General features: G+C 38.0%; 1 long non-coding RNA gene across 1 annotated transcript; it reads left to right on the top strand.

Moving 5' to 3' along the window:
• Positions 1 to 13,231: 13,231 nt before the first annotated feature.
• Positions 13,232 to 13,989, top strand: LOC118488355. Its single transcript, XR_004884356.1, has 3 exons — positions 13,232 to 13,387; positions 13,538 to 13,844; positions 13,918 to 13,989. It is a non-coding gene; the product is annotated as an uncharacterized LOC118488355 (long non-coding RNA).
• The last annotated feature ends 500 nt before the right edge of the window (positions 13,990 to 14,489 follow it).

Genomic DNA, 14,489 nt, shown 5'->3' on the forward strand with positions numbered 1-14,489 from the left:
TATTTTGAATTTAAAAGATTCCATTTCAAAATTTGCAGCCAAAATTGATTGTGGTTATTTTCTGGGATACTCAACCACTGCCAAGGCCTACAAAGTGTTCAATGCACGGACCAAGGTATTGGAGGAGACTTTGGATGTAAAGTTCAATGAACTTTCATCAATGAAAATCCCAGCAAATCCTGCTGAACTGTTTAATCTTGAAAAATTCACTGTTGAAAATACTGCTGTCAAGACTAACAGTGCAGGTCCATCAGAGGATACAACACCAGACTATGGATATGAAGTCATCATCCCTCAAAGGTCTGCCACAAAGGGAAAAACATCAGTTGTTCAAAACATCTGTCAAAGCTCAACCACTGCTACATCAACAGTTGTTGACCAAAGTAGCCCATTCACCACTGCTTCTACATCCTCAAACATTGCTGACAAAAGTCCTCAAACAGTGGATAAAAGTCAGCAGTGGTCCACTCCATTACCACCCATTCCACCACCTTTTGAAGCCACTGCTGGGTCATCAAAGTCATCAGCAGTGGTTAGCTCAGATGATACACATTTGCAGCCTTCACCAACAAATGCCATCATACCAACCAAGGAGATTTAATCTTCTTGAGATCTCATCCACCTAATCAAATCATTGGCAACATCAATGAAGGGGTGCTCACAAGAAGCCAAACCCAAAACATTTGTCTTTTTGCTAGTTTTCTATCACTTCATCAGCCAGTCAAGTACCAAGAGGCACTAAAAGACAACAGCTAGGTAGAAGCCATGCAAGAGGAGCTCCAACAGTTTAGGAGACAACAAGTATGGGAGCTTGTACCACTGCCAAAAGAGGTTAGTCCCATTGGCACAAAGTGGGTCTTCAAGAACAAAACAGATGAAAGGGGCATTGTTGTCAAGAACAAAGCTAGGCTTGTGGTTCAAGGCTACAGACAGGAAGAGGGGATTGATTATGATGAAACATTCACCCCTGTTGCAAGATTGGAAGCTATCAGACTGTTCCTAGCCTTTGCTGTCAACCACAACATGAAGGTGTTTCAGATGGATATCAAAAGTGCTTTCCTCTATGGTACAGTGCAAGAAGAGGTATATGTATGTCAACCTCCAGGCTTTGAGGATCCATTTTATCCTGATCATGTCTACAGGCTAAACAAAGCCTTGTATGGCCTGAAACAAGCACCTAGAGCCCGGTATGAAACTCTTTCCAACTTTCTACTCTCAAATGGTTTCAAAAGAGGTACCATTGATAAAACACTGTTTCTTAAATGGAGAGGGAAAGATTTAATGATTGTCCAAATTGATGTGGATGACATTATTTTTGGAAGCACATGTACCAAAATGTGTGAAGAGTTTAGAGAACTCATGACAGCTGAGTTTGAAATGAGTGCAATGGGTGAGCTGCAATGCTTTCTTGGTCTCCAAGTACATCAATTGCAAAATGGAACTTTCATTCATCAAAGCAAATATGCTAAAGAACTTTTAACCAAATTTGATATGAATGATTGTAAACCATGCAGCACACCCATGGCCACAAATAAGATGGTCATGTCTGATGAAAAGGATGAGCTGATTGACCAAACACTCTATAGAAGCATGATTGGGTCTTTATTGTACCTAACTGCATCTAGACCAGACATCATGTTTGCAACATGTGTCTGTGCAAGAAGTCAATCAGCTCCTAGAAAATCAAATCTCATTGCTGTAAAAAGGATTCTCAGATACATAAAAGGTGCTCCCACACTTGGTATCTGGTATCCAGCTAATGGGAATATCAAGCTTTCAGGTTTTTCAGACAGTGACTTTGCTGGATGTCACACCACAAGGAAGTCCACTTCAGGAGGGTGCCAATTTCTAGGTGATTGCTTAGTATCTTGGCAAAGCAAAAAGCAAGCAGCAGTTTCAACATCCACTGCTGAGGCTGAATACATTGCTGCTGCAAGCTGTACAGCCCAACTCCTGTGGCTTCAAAATCAGTTACTGGACTTTGGTATCACTGCCTTAAAGACACCACTCATGTTGGATAGCCAGGCAGCAGAAAATATCATCAAAAATCCAGTTTCCCATTCTACCACAAAGCACATCGACATCAGACATCACTTTGTGAGGGATTGCTATGAAAAAGGTTTGATTTCTCTGCATCATGTCCAAACTAAAGACCAGCTGGCAGATGTGCTCACAAAAGCACTTGATACAGCCACTTTTGAAAGCTTGGTCTCTAGGATTGGGATGCTAAACATGGAATAACAAGCAACATCTTGTTTTTCTATGAATAAAAGCAACAAAATGTTTTCAGAAAATCAAAAATCCATCCTTAAAAATAGCTTAAAAATGAAAATTTCATTAAAATCCTTAAAAGTCTGCCATAACCACTGATTATTCAAAAGTCTGCTCTACTTCAAAAAGTCTGCCCACTGCTGAAAGGCAACCTCTGTTCTCTCATTCCTTGATAACAACAGTTGTTCAAAAGCAGTGTCTTATCCACTGATATGTTATCCACTGATAGTGAAAATCATCCATTGCCCCCTTTCCACTGCTTTCATCAGTTTCTTTCACCAAAAGTACTGTCCTTCATTTTCACCAATGGTTGTCACGTGGGCAGTACATAGCAGTCAGACCTTTTGTAACGGCTGCCACGTCAGCATTCATTCTCTTTCCTATAACATCCCCACTCACCATCAAAACAGGGTTTTACCGTCGAATTGAATTCTTAAAAATTCTCTTCTCAAAGCAGTTTCTCTTCGCATTTCTCACAAATTTCTTCGATCGTTTCGTTTCAAAAATGACAAAATCGAAGGTCTCTGCAAAACCCACATCAAAATCATCGAAAACAGCCTCTCAAAAGGCAACTTCCACTGAAATTCCATTTAAAAATCTCACAATCTCCTGGGTCTTCTCAAAAAACCAGGAACCACAGATGTTTTCGATTCCATTATCACCATCATGGCAAAATCAAAGTACAAAACTTTGCTCACCGCCGACGCACCCATCTACTTGGCGACCCAAAGGGAATTTTGGAAGAATGCAACCCTTGAAAAACAAGGAGACATTGCAACTGCAATCCAATCTTCCATAAAAGGTAAAGCTGTCCACGTTACACCACAATCCATCTCCGAAGTCTTTCAACTCGATGGCCAGGCAGGTAAAACTTCCTTCACTAAAAACGAGTTGCACATTGACTTCATTGAAAGAGGGTATGAAGCCACAATGATGAAGAAACTAACCTTAGAAAAAGGTTATTTTCCTCCTGCACCAAGATTTCTATTTCATACCCTCCTCCTATGTGTTTCAAACAAAACCACTTCTTTTAATGAGATCCCTATAAAGATTCAAAATCTGGGATATGCAATTCTTCAAGAAGAAAATTATAATTATTCTCGGGAAATCTTTAAAGATTTGGTTAATAATGTTGAAAGCAAATCATTCTTACTATTCCCAAGGTTTTTAAGCTATTATTTTCAAAAGAAATTCAGTAAGGATGATTTAGCTTTAATAAACCAAGGTGAAATAACTGTAATAAACTGCCTAACATCTGAAACTTTTTCACGAATGTTAGCACCTTGCAAAACACAAGCAGGGGTACCTGAGCAGAATTTAGCAGCAACCACTGCTCCTCAGGTATCTGCTGCTGAGCCTACTGCTCTAGGTGATCAAAGCAGCAGACCAACTGTTTTGAAACCCACACCTACAAAACCCAAAAAGCTTTACAAAAAGAAAAATCAAAAACCCCCCAAACCAATCAAAATGGCAACTCTAGAGGATGAGATACCAGAGTTAATGCCCGTGACAACACAAATGTCACAAGAAACCACTGTTGCTTCTTCCTCACAGCAGTTGGTACAAATATCTCAATCCATAACCATAACTCCTCCTGCTTCTTCACAAAAAGAACAGGTTGTACACAAAGGGCCACCACATCATGATGCTCTGGATACACTCGTCTCCATCATCCACAGCTCAATGCCCGAAGCAAATCCGCTTTCTAAACCCACCATCACATCCACAATTCCACCAAAAACACAACTACTGTTGGATGCAATTGATTTGAACCAGGCATTACTCAGTCCTTCTCACTCACCTGTCAATGAGAATATACCTCAACAAATGACTGAGCCTGCTGTATCATTCATTGCTAACCCACCAACACAACCTGAGGAGGTTACACCCATTGAGTTACAAGTAACTCTTTGTGGTAATCCAAGTGAAGCAGCCACTACAACTGTTGAACCTACAGGTTTACAGTTAGACAGTGGTTACATCAATAAGACTTCCTTGGAGGCAATTCCTTTTATAGCACCTCTGCCAACCACCAGTGGATTTATTTATCCTACTGGCAACATCAAAAGGTTGTCAAGTGTTGAAGGAAGAAGACCCCAGTACCAAGAAAAAGGGGCATCAGTGGTTAAGGTTTGGAGTAAACTCCCTACTTCTACCACTGATAAAACCACTGTTAGTGGGAAATCAGATGATCCCATTAAATTGGGTGATGGTTTAAAGTACCAGAAATTGACGGCTCGTGTTGAAAAAATTGATAACTCTGTTGCAGAACTCAAAGATATGCTACAACAGTTGTTACAAGTACAAAAGGTACAATCCACCGCTGTTCCACCTCAAGCACCTGCTCTCCAACAGGCACCTGCTACAAATGAGCTCTGGAATCTATTTCAACCTTTTCTCCATCATCAAGCACAAATAGCAGATCAGCAACATGAAAAACATATTCAACAATTGAGAAATGCTATGGAGTCTAGGTACAAAGACACTTAGGCTGATCTAAAGGCTCTCAAAACTCAGATCTTGCACTCCACTGGCACTGCTCCTCCACTAGTGTTCTTCATTGATCAACTCCCCGAAGATAATGCCAAAAAGGTGGAAAAAATTCAGGAATGGAGAAGGAAAGGAATAACAGATGGTCTCTACCTCGCACCAGAAAATTCCAATATGACCAAACAGATTCCTTTGCCCGATGGGAGTAAGAAAATTGATGTGACCACAAATGCACTTGCAGAAGCACTTGCATGTGTAAAAAGGGATAGAGAGGCCAAAAAGAAAGCCAGGGTGGATTATCCGGATCAGGGTACTTCAGGGTCAAGAGATGATGAAAATCTCATTGATGAAAAGAAGAAGCCTACTAGAAAAGTAAGGCTACCCAAATCCATTCCGGTCAGACGTTCAAAGTCTGCTCAAAAACCACCACCTAAAACAGTTGTTGTAACTCCTATTGTATCAGCTGCTGTTGGTACTTTAGTAGTTTCAACATCTGTTCCCACTTCAACACACACCACCTCAACACACACTACATCCACTGCTTTACCTCCATCACCACCAAAATCACAATCACCTCCTGTCAAAAGGCAGAAGACAGCAGTTGTTATAACTTCTGCTGTAAAGACAACAGTTGTTGGAACACCAGTTGTTTCAACAACTGTTAGTCTATCACAAACCACTGCCACTACAACCACCTTTCCATCCAAAACATCATCAGTCCCTCCTCAAATAAAGAGGAGAAGGCTAATTCCTAAAGATGATGTCACTTCACCATCCTCAACATCTTCAAAACCTTTAGCTCTTGTCAATATACCAAAACCAGTTCCACTCTCTTCTATTCCAATGCACAAGCTTTTACCTCCTGTAGGTGTTCAATTTCCTCTTGAACTGGAAGCAGTTAGAGAAGAAATAAAATGCTTTTATACTGAGGATGACCCTGTCAAAAGGAGTTTGCCTTCAATCAAAGGATATCCCTGGCCCAAAAACATTGAAGAATATTTGAAGATAAAGGCCAAGCAAGCAGAGGATATCTCGAAAAGAAACACACAAGGGAAATCTGACAAAGAAGTATCAAGATACTACCAATATCTGCTCACACAAGTCAGTTCCCTAGAACGTTTTGCAAAGAATGTCAGTCAACAAATTTCAGAAAGAGCAGCTGAAACTTTGAAGAAAGACTACATTGAAAGCATTATGTTTTACAAGAAATACAAAGGAGAGAGACACATGTACAAAGAGTGGACTGTTCCAGAGCTTGAAGCTGAAGCAGCCAGAATTCAAGATATGATAAAAAGGAAAGTCACTCACACTCCTCCTGATTGGGCAAAGTTCAAAAGGAATGTACCTGAAAAGCAGTTGGAACTAAAGAGAATGAAAGAAGAACTGGTTGTTGCTGAATTTGGCACTAAAAGACAAGTTGCTAGATGGAAAGAAGATTTGGTCAGGTCAACTTACAAAAGGTTGGAGGAATTAAGAAAGAAAGATCCAAAAATTCCTCAAAAACCTGACTACCCTGAAGCAGCGGTTTCAAAAGGACCATCAAAGCTGCAAATCAGGAGATCTACTGCTCCAGCTGGTAATGCCATCTACAAAAGAAGGACACAAAGCCAGTTAGGAGCTGAAACTGTTCAAGAAATTCTTGCTGGAAATGCTGTTTTAAAAGAAGGCTTGTTAAGAACGTAAAAAGAAGAACTTCAACAGGAAAACTCTGTTACCACTGCTCAGCCAGTGATGAACAGGCCAGCCTCACCAAATACTTCTGCAAATAAACATCTCCCAAGAAACCCACCAGGCCCAAAATACAAAAGTGGGCAACTAACAAACAGACCCGCGTATTGACTTTGCTCAGGTCTTGTGGAGAAGTGGAGAAAAATATCAAGGGAACAAGCTCTTGGCCTGAGTCTTGAAGATTAGCAGGATCTCCTTGATCTTCCACTTAGCAGGGATGATGAAGATACAGATGCCCTTGACTTTGAATTACAATTTAAAGGTCAGATAAGGGAGCTGTTAATGAGGCAATAAAATATCCACAAATAATGAAGGGTTTTGGCATTATCTGTTCCAGGGGGAGATTGTTGGGATTGAACCCTATTAGAGGAACAGATAATTAAAGCCAAAACTGGATCAGAACAGTGGATTCTGAATAAGAAGATGCTGATATACAAATCTCTCCCCTGGAAAGTGATTACAACTACTGATGACCTCCTATCTGCTGATCTTGCTAAACTGCTGACCCATAACTGCTGCTCAACTAAAGATCTGATGGAAGACTAAAGTCCTGCTGATTCAATCTACTGCCTTGAGTCAAGCACTGCTGATCCGGACAAGTGCTGCTGGGTGCACAGCAGTAGAAGGTTGCAGCAGCTGTTCTAAAGTCTGTTTTGTAATAGAATGTATTAGCAGTAGTTAACACAAGCAGTGTCTGTATAGATCAAAGGTTAGAGTTTGTTAGGAGGTTAGATGTCACTTTCATGGTGACGTCAGCAAAGATGCTCAGTAGTTTGCAAGTGCCTATAAATAGTTCAGTACTTTGTACTGTTCTATTAGCTCTTTACATCATTCGTCTTCTTTGCACGAACAAACTACTGAGCTCGGGTTGAGGGGGAGTTTGCATTCATACATCTATCTTTGTAATCGTTGTTGAAATTAAATTCAAGCATTTGGTTCATTGTGTAAAAGATGTTTGATTAAAGTATTACTCTCATTTGATTGTATGCAAAGTTTGTTTTCATTTTAATTCCGCAGCACAACTCATCCATTTTCATCTAAACTTCAAACACAAAATACAATAAAAAAGAAACTCAGATCCAACATTTGGTCCACCTCAGCCCGGATCAAAAGTTCTCACGGTTCTTACAACTCGAGGTGGTTCTTATTTTAGCGCAATTCGATATATATATATATATATATATATATATATATATATATATATATATATATATATATATATATATATATATATATATATATATATATATATATATATATATATATATATGGTAAGGTTCATGCGAGAACCACCTTTATAGCGAGAACCGCGAGAACCAATGTGAACACAATCTAAAATAGCTAAAAAAACCTAAAAAAACCTAACCCCCACCCCCCAAAAACCTAAACCCCCCCAACCCCCCCCCCCAAAAAAAAAAAAAAAAACCTAACCCTCCCCCCCCCCCAAGCTAAATGCTAAAAACTAAAACCCCCAAAAAACCTAAAAAAACCAAACCCCCCACCCCCTCCCCTCAAAAACCTAAACCCCCCTCCCCCCCCCCCACCCCCAAGATAAAATGCTAAAAACTAAACCCCCAAAAAACCTAAAAAAATCTAAAAAAAAAATTTTTTAAATATTTTTTATGTTAAAATCGCTACTTTTAGTAGCCAAAAAAAATTTTTTTGGCTACTAAAAGTAGCGATTTTATATAAAAAAATATTAAAAAAAATAAATTTTTTGTGTGTTTTAACTATTTTTAGGCATTTTTGGTTGTGTTCACATTGGTTCTCGTGTTTCTCGCAATAAGTGGTGGTTCCTAACGGATCTTTGTCTTATATATATATATATTGCAATAAAAATAGAGTAAACTTCTGTTTTGTTCCCTGTGGTTTAATCGTTTCAACGGTTTTTGTCCCAATCCTTTATATGTAGTCATTCTCCTCTAATAGTTTACTATGTTTTTCCAATTTTACTCCATGGCCTTAACTCAGTTAAATCATACAAATTAAGGTATCGGTATTTTGGAAATTTTACATATACAGTCCCTAAATGTGTTTTATCTTTTTATTTATTGATATTAAATTAAATATATAAAATCTATCTCTTTCTACTTTTCTCCACATAATTAAAACCCATCACTCTCTCTAGAACCCCTCTCTCTACTTCTCTCTACCAGATATCAGCAACTATCTCCAGCCACCATCACCTGCCGAGCACCGCCACACTACCACCACCCCACCATCCTCCATCACTATCCCTGGATTTCAGATCTAAACATTCACCACCATAAAAACACCGCCCCCATCATCAGAGACCACCCACCTGTTTTGCTTAGATCCAAACGACAGTTCAAGCACCACCAACCTACCCTAGCCACCTGGTGGTTCAAGTACCAAACGATGGCGGTTACGTTTTATGGGGTTTTATGAAGAAACCCGACGATGGCGACAGTTAAAGCTCAACTCAAGCAGATCGGAGAAGTGTTTGTGCTAGTAATGGTGGTATCCATATGTTTCTCTTAGATCTGTGCTTCAATCGATGTTCGGTAGGTGGTGGTGGTAACAGGTGTAGTCGTAAGTGTCGGTGGTGGGATTCGGCGGTGGATGTGGTACAACGGTGGCTGTTGGTGTTGATGGTGTGACATCTGTGCCTCCACGGCCATCAAAAAATACCAAAGCAATGAAATATTGTATTTCAAACTTGGGATTTGTATAAATATGTGTATCATTTGCACATATCAATTCTTGTTTGATTTCGAGCTCTAAATCGCTTTCTTGAAAGTTATACGCGAACTGATGCGTAAACGTAATCAGTTTAACGCGACAAACACACCAGAATAGTGACATAGGCTTAACATACCTTAAATAACCTTTACATAACTTAGAAATAAGTTTTGAAAGGTTTGGTGTGTCGAAATCAAGTTTATTCGCTTACAGGGACTAATTTCGACAAACTGTGAAAGTATGCCGATTCGTACTGTAACAAACATTCTGGAATATGATCATAAGTTAAACATGCCCTAAATATCCTTTACATAGCTTAGAAATAGGCTTTGAGGTGTTTGGTGCGCAAAAATAAACTTATTTGATCAACAGGGACTAAAAGCGTCAAAAGTGCATAAGTTTGCATTTTCGCGCATATCTTATGTTCTGAATATATCCGGACATCCAAAAGTTCATGTAATCATTAAAATAGTTTATTTTAGTGATTGGCATGATAAAGTTCCATTCATCGCGTAGTTTGGATCGTTTTTCGAGTCCGTTCGAGTTTCGTCGTAATTAACCAAACAACGCAACCGTACGACCAAACGAACCAACATCCGAGATATTTTTGAGCATATTTTAAGTTCCCTATGCTTTAACTTCATTGTAGAGCCTTGAAATGATGTTAACAGGGCTGAAACGCGTCAAAAATCAAGTTTTAAGCATGCAAGGGCCTGTTTTGCCAAATTTGAAAATTCTGATCTGAGGGTATGGCGGAGCGCGATAGCCTAGGCTGTTTCCGTCGTGGGTAGCCAAAACTCTATCTAGCAGAAACATTGAATCTGGACTTCCAGCCTGTTTTTGATGGTTTTAGCCACTGATTTGGGATACTATCTGCTTGTTTTGATGGTATTTCATGTCCCCCTAGTCTATACTACTTTAATAAACATATGTGAAGGACAAGATGGTAATTGAACAAGGTGTTGAAAAAACACTTAATGCACAATGTACAACTGTTAAGGCACAAGAAAACACAAACCCTTTTACCCTTTACAAGGGTATACATCTGTCGTCCAATTGTTAAACTTTCTCACACGGATCAAGATCGGGACCGTCCATTTGACTTCACACGGATCACCATATGCTTTCTCTCTCAATGCTCACACATCTCACAAAACAACATCAGATCTTCTCTCTCTCTTCTCTCTCTCTTCTCTCTCTTCTCGGCGATCTAGGGTTTCATGAGATCTATCACCAGATCCGTTTGAATCTATCACCAGATCCGTTTGATGAGCAGATCAAGGGTTTTATGAGATGTTCTGGCAAGGGATCCACAGATTTGAACAAGGGATCCGTTTTATCTGCAAGGGATCCACAGATTTGAACAAGGGATCCGTTTGATGTTCTGATAAGTTGCTTTATCTTTAATCTTGATGTAGATTTGTTAGTAGATATCTTACCATGTTCTTTTGTGATTCTTACTTTTCAGGTGAAGCGGTTGACGGATGTTCGAAGGACGAAATCTGAGGTTTACGAAGGATTTTCTCATGTGTTTTGTGATGAATCGACTCAGGTTAGGTTCTAAATGTTGATTTATCTTTAATCTTGATGTAGATTTGTTAGTAGATGCGGTTATTTCAAATTAGGTTGAAAGTTTTGTGATATTTGAATTTGTATTTTTGGTGATGATAGTTAGCTTAATTTCAGATATGACATAGTGAAAGGATAAATTGTTTTTGTAGTTTTGATTTTACTTTGTTCTGTTATATTTTGATCTTTTCCTTCATTTTTGGGACTGATAAGTGTCATGGTTGTGTGTTAATTATGATATTTCGGTCATTTAGATATGGAATAGTGAAAAGATAGATTGTAATGTATTTTTGATTTTAGTTTGTTCTGTGGGATGCTCGATGAGCAGATCTAGGGTTTCATGAGATGTATCACAAGCTTTATCTGGCAAGGGATCCACAGATTTGAACAAGGGATCCGTTTGATGTTCTGATAAGTTGCAATGAGTGTTATATATCTTACCATGTTCTTTTGTGATTCTTATCTTTAATCTTGATGTAGATTTGTTAGTAGATGCGCTTATTTCAAATTAGGTTGAAAGTTTTGTGATATTTGAATTTGTATTTTTGGTGATGATAGTTAGCTTAATTTCAGATATGACATAGTGAAAGGATAAATTGTTTTTGTAGTTTTGATTTTACTTTGTTCTGTTATATTTTGATCTTTTCCTTCATTTTTGGGACTGATAAGTATCATGGTTAAAGATAAAGCAACTTATCAGAACATCAAACGGTAAAAGCAACTTAATGCTTTTAATAAACATATGTGAAGGACATATGTGATATCTTACCATGTTCTTTTGTGATTCTTACTTTTCAGGTGAAGCGGTTGACGGATGTTCGAAGGACGAAATCTGAGGTTTACGAAGGATTTTCTCATGTGTTTTGTGATGAATCGACTCAGGTTAGGTTCTAAATGTTGATTTATCTTTAATCTTGATGTAGATTTGTTAGTAGATGCGGTTATTTCAAAATAGGTTGAAAGTTTTGTGATATTTGAATTTGTATTTTTGGTGATGATAGTTAGCTTAATTTCAGATATGACATAGTGAAAGGATAAATTGTTTTTGTAGTTTTGATTTTACTTTGTTCTGTTATATTTTGATCTTTTCCTTCATTTTTGGGACTGATAAGTGTCATGGTTGTGTGATAATTATGATATTTAGGTCATTTAGATATGGAATAGTGAAAAGATAGATTGTAATGTATTTTTGATTTTAGTTTGTTCTGTGGGATGCTCGATGAGCAGATCTAGGGTTTCATGAGATGTATCACAAGCTTTATCTGGCAAGGGATCCACAGATTTGAACAAGGGATCCGTTTGATGTTCTGATAAGTTGCAATGAGTGTTATATATCTTACCATGTTCTTTTGTGATTCTTATCTTTAATCTTGATGTAGATTTGTTAGTAGATGCGCTTATTTCAAATTAGGTTGAAAGTTTTGTGATATTTGAATTTGTATTTTTGGTGATGATAGTTAGCTTAATTTCAGATATGACATAGTGAAAGGATAAATTGTTTTTGTAGTTTTGATTTTACTTTGTTCTGTTATATTTTGATCTTTTCCTTCATTTTTGGGACTGATAAGTATCATGGTTTTGTGATAATTATGATATTTAGGTCATTTAGATATGGAATAGTGAAAAGATAGATTGTAATGTATTTTTGATTTTAGTTTGTTCTGTGGGATGCTCGATGAGCAGATCTAGGGTTTCATGAGATGTATCACAAGCTTTATCTGGCAAGGGATCCACAGATTTGAACAAGGGATCCGTTTGATGTTCTGATAAGTTGCAATGAGTGTTATATATCTTACCATGTTCTTTTGTGATTCTTACTTTTCAGGTGAAGCGGTTGACGGATGTTCGAAGGACGAAATCTGAGGTTTACGAAGGATTTTCGCATGTGTTTTGTGATGAATCGACTCAGGTATGTCACTCGCAACTCGCAAGGAAACCTTTTTTTAGGATCTGAATTTAATTAGTTATACCTTTGGTTAACGACTGTCACGATCACTATTATTACAGAACAAGCTCACTCCGATCTTCTGGCTGCCGGAGAAAGTGTATCTGCTTGGAGAGTCTCGGAATTGGCTTTGGCGACGCTGAACGCTGCTTCATTCGAATCGATGGGGGCTTCATATGCAGAATGTTCCCTCACTTAGTGGTCTCATGCTCACTCAAGCAGAGGTAAAGTAAAGTTTATCATCATTCATCAATTTTCTTTTCTTTTTTTTTATAAGCTAACTATCATCACCAAAAATACAAATTCAAATATCACAAAACTTTCAACCTAATTTGAAATAAGCGCATCTACTAACAAATCTACATCAAGATTAAAGATAAGAATCACAAAAGAACATGGTAAGATATATAACACTCATTGCAACTTATCAGAACATCAAACGGATCCCTTGTTCAAATCTGTGGATCCCTTGCCAAATAAAGGTTTTTATATTTGCAACTTGACAAAATGTGATTTATATTAAATTTATTTTAAGTTAATAGTGTACTGGTTATAACTAATATCAAATCTTTACTAATACTTGATTTCTTTTTATGATGGTTGACTTTGCGAGAACTAACGGAGCATTAGTGTCAAGAATGGGCTGAGATTCGAATTCAGTCGGTTTTTCGCTCTTTTTTGGTAATTTCTAAGCCTTGAATATTAATTTTTAACATGCTATGCTACTGAGAGAATATAAACTTGACTATATTTTGTGTTTTATGATGTGTTTTGTTATTTTTATGCTTTTTGTTTTTTAACTGATCTTAACCCATTTGACTTATGCTACAGACAAAAAGGGATCAAGATCGGGACCGTCCATTTGACTTCACACGGATCACCATATGCTTTCTCTCTCAATGCTCACACATCTCACAAAAAGGGATGCCAAAAGCAGGGAAGTACAATCTACAGGAAAAAGCAACACTTTACTTTTGTGTGAAAGACAGCTTGCTTGCTGCAGTCTCTATAATATATCAACACTCTTCCATACACTGTTTGAAAGACAGCACTGCTAGCTTCAGTCTCTATAAATAATCCAGAGATATCTACACTCTACTCACACTTTACAAACTCTCAACTACACTCAACTGAAATTGTAAGTTTATCTCAGTTGAATAATCCTACTTTCAAAACATCAACTTAACAACTTCTATTTACTTCGATTTCAGAATATATCAACTCTTTGCATTCGGAGGGTATGATGCATAAGCTGAGCCTGTGAGGGTATGATGCATAAGCTGAGCCTGTGAGGCTATGATGCATAAGCTGAGCCTGTCGTCTCTATGATGCATAAGCTGAGCTTGTGTTCTTAATATGTCTGAACTGAAACTGTTAAGGCTATGATGCATAAGCTGAGCCTGTGAGGTTACATATGTGTTTCTTGTGCTTAAAACAGCTGTACATCATGCTTTAAAGGTTGTTTAAGTTTAGTGGAAAAATACTCTTGTACATCATGCTTTAAAGCGGGGTTACATAACACAATAGACTGTGATGATGATTGTATTTTGAGGGTACATAGAAGATCCGAGTAGCATCTTGGCGGGGCAATATCCAGGTTGCATAGTTCTCACTTTGCAACCGTGTGTTGCAGCCGGCTTTACCCGTAGTTGTGTTCATCTCTCAATTACATGTCTGAGTCTTCCAGTTGTAAAAGTATTATCACAGATTCACAGATCTAAAAGTACATGCCTGATCCGTGTGATAAAGTTAAAAAAATGGTAATTGAACAAGGTGTTGAAAA

The sequence above is a fragment of the Helianthus annuus genome, chromosome 16 (genome assembly GCF_002127325.2).
Source record: "Helianthus annuus cultivar XRQ/B chromosome 16, HanXRQr2.0-SUNRISE, whole genome shotgun sequence".
Classification (NCBI taxonomy): domain Eukaryota; kingdom Viridiplantae; phylum Streptophyta; class Magnoliopsida; order Asterales; family Asteraceae; genus Helianthus; species Helianthus annuus.